Source organism: Geospiza fortis, unplaced genomic scaffold (assembly GCF_000277835.1).
Source record: "Geospiza fortis unplaced genomic scaffold, GeoFor_1.0 scaffold55, whole genome shotgun sequence".
Lineage (NCBI taxonomy): Eukaryota > Metazoa > Chordata > Aves > Passeriformes > Thraupidae > Geospiza > Geospiza fortis.
In genome coordinates, this window is record NW_005054308.1 from 10,237,618 (window position 1) to 10,241,033 (window position 3,416).

The following is a 3,416-nucleotide window of genomic DNA, read 5'->3' on the forward strand; positions in this document are numbered from 1 at the left end:
GGGTGGGGATGGATCCTGCTGCGGGAGCTGCTCCCTGGAGAAGGGGCTGATCCCTCGGGAAGGGCCTTTTCCAGAGGGTGGGGATGGATCCTGCTGCGGGAGCCCCTGGGGAACACGCGGTGCCCGGCGGGCCTGAGCACCCCCGGGCCGGGCGATGCCGGAATGCGGCCGGTCCCTCACCCCTGCGGGCGTGTGCGGGCGAGGACAGAACACTTTTAAGACAAATTAAAGCCTGAACACCCTCTCATGTTAAACGTGACTCCCCCTGAGCGGCCCGACCCCCCTGGGCTCCCCAGGAGCGCCAAGCGCGCACGGTGACATCGCAAGACGGATCGGATTTTACACGGCCGGCAGGAAGTACCCGAGAAGTCAGAGCTTTATCTCCTCTGGAAAACATCGTGCGGACGGACAAGCCGCAAACACCCTGAAATCTTGCGGCAGTTTCGGGCTTCCCGGCCAAGCGCCGCTCCCCGTTCCCAGCGGAGCCGCGGGGACCCCTCTGCTCGGGGCGGGCGGACGGGGACAAAACCCCGCTGTGTTTAGAGCTTTGTCCTTCGAAGCAGCCCAGACTTCCCAGTACCTGGAAGGTATTTCGTTCTTGAAACTCTTGTCCTGTCCATCACCGGACACCGGTGCGTCCCGGCCGCGGGACGCGTGTGACAAAGCACTGCCACCTCAAAATCTCATCGGTCATTTCATTCCCCATCCCTAAAAATCACAGTATGGCTCTTGCCCTGAATGCTTCCCATGGAAACATAACGAACAAGCGCTTTGAGGATTACCTGGACGCGTAAAAAAAACTTTTTCAGGAGCGCAGAAAACCGGCGGGTCCGAAACGAGAGCGAATAACGCGACCGCTGCCCGGGGACGGGGAGGGGGCGGCGGGAAGGTCGGAGAATTCCCCCATCGCTCTCTCTTCACCAGCGAACCCAGCACAGTTACAATTAGGGGGAAAAAAAAAAAAAAGTTACAGGCAGGGTAAAATTAAAGCTTTTCATTTATCTGCCCAGCTTTCGCTTCAGCCGCGGGGGAAAAACACTTCCAGCACCCGAGGTGCAAGAAGCAGCTGAATTGTCAGATTCCAGGCACGGAGCCCAGGGCAGCAGGGGAAACTCCACGGAGGGATTTGCTCTCCAAGTGCTCCTGCCCAAGTCACCGAGGGAGGCGGAAAGAGGCGGCCGGGCCAGCCCCGGGCGCGCCCCCGGCCTGCGGTGCCCGAAGCGAAGCAGCACCGGGGAGATTTTACCGGGGTTTACCGGGGCTCTGCACCGACTGTCCTGTAATACAGGGGAGCCTCCGTGGTGCTGTCCGGCTGCTGCGCTCCGTGCTGTGCCCTGACAGCATCCGCGCTCTCCCTGCGGTTTGCACGGAGGGAAGGGACGCGATTATTTCCTAAATACCCGGCGGGGTGAGCTGGGGAGGTGGCAGGGCCACCCGGATCCCCTGGCTCCGGTGCCGGTACCGGGCTTGTCCCGATGGAAGCCCCGGGCTGGCAGCGCAGCGCTCCGGGGCACCGGGCAGAGCAGAGGCCCCTCGCCAAGGCCGGCTTCGCATCAAGGTCCAAACTCTTTTTTTTTGACGGCCGTTAGAGCTGGAAGGACCGGGGGAAAATAAGAAAATAAAAATACAATTTTTAAAAAATGGGGAGGAAAAAGTAGGAAGAAAAGGAGGTTTTAGCTGCGTCGGAGTAAAGTGCCTGGACAGCTCCGAGGCGTTTTTTTCCCTCTGCAGAATTCCAGAGGAGTGAAAGCAAAACCTTCCCTGGCCCCAGCCATCCCCAGTAGCCCCCAAACGCCCTCCTGGGGCCCCGCTGGGACCCCGACACGCCCGGCCATCCCGCCGGCAGCATTTATTCAGCCAGGGCTCGCCGCTTCGCAGCACCTTCCCAATGGCTTGGAAAGAATTCCTGCCCAAAGGACCCTGGGGAGCCCTCGGGGACCAGCAGAGATCCCGGGGTCCCGGCGGCTCCCGGCGCCACGGAGGGAAGCGGGAGATTGGCACCGGTTCTCGCAAGGAAACCCTAATAGGCTATTTCTGGACTACTGGCTCTTAACAAATCTATAGCACCTGAAGTGTTAGCACTCAATTAGTGACAAGGTTTCAAACCCCAGCGTTTACTGGCGAGGTATAAACAGAGTCCTCGGGAGATAGCTGGGAATTAGAACGGGAGGGGGCCCTGGACATCTTAACCGGCTGGGATTAAGAGGAAAACTTTTTTAAAAGGTACCATCTCTCTCTCTCTAAACAGTCCGAGGTGTCGAAAGCTCCGAGGGAGAGAGGATGTGCCCTCTGGAGCTAATTGCGGGGTTGGGAATTTTTTCTCTTTGTTTGGGTGGTTTCAGCAAGAAAAGTTTTTGGTGTCCTTTTTTTTTTTTTTTTAAGAAAAAAAGAGAAAGAAAAAAAAAATACAAAAGCACACTAAACCCAACATTAATCACATTCAGCAATCTCGGAGAGAAGCAACGGGCGGGTGTGGACGACAACCCTCGCCTGCGAGAGGCCAGGCCAGGCTCAGTCCCGAGGGTGCAGCGAGCGCAACCTGCAAACAGAGTGAAGCCAGCGGGGGACCGAACAGGACACCCCCGCTTTCCCCTGACAGCCAGAAAAAACAGCAGCGGGTTTTCTCCCTATCTCTCCCGCTTACACCCCTGGGTCTACAGAAAGTGTTTCAGGGCGCTCCTCGGGGTCCTGACTCTCTTTACCCCTTTTTTCCTTTTTTTTTTTTTTTTTTTTTTTTTTTTAAAGGCGGACGAGTCCGCAAAAGTTAAAAGTGATGCGGGAGAGTTCGGCGTCCCCACCCGCAGGGGTCCCCCCGAGCTGGGCAGGACCCTGCTGGCTGCGAGCAGTGTCCGGAGCTGGGGGAAGCTGTCCCTTTGTCCCTCCCGCTGGACAGCCAGAGCCTGGCTTCAGCGGGCTGCTGGAGAGCCAAGGAATGGGAGAGAGGGGCTGGGAAAGGGGGGAGGAATGGGTGCTGAGCCCCGACCCGGAAAGTCCGTGAGCTGCTGTACGTCAGTAACTTATTCATCAATCAGCCGGACACAGAGCAGACCTGGCCTCTCTTTGCGGAGTGTTTGCTTTTTCACCAATTATTGCGGCCCTGCAGCTCTTTTTGTTGATACAGTAGTTCTAAAAAGTGCTAATGTTCATTTATCAGGGGGCCGAGCCCGGGACTCCCACTAGTTGTGATTCTTCCAAAAATATAAACACGAAGAGAAGGGCTGAGGCTAAAGCCCCCATTTGTTTCTAAACTGCAGTATTAAAAGTGATGCATTGTTGAAGATAAAGCGGAGATAACGCTGTCTGTCTCCAATGAATGTCTCCCCGACGCATTAATGACATTCCAAATGATAGCTCCGGCTTATCGTTCAATTAATCACTTCCACCCTGTGCAGCCGGGCCCACATCGATCGGCAGCC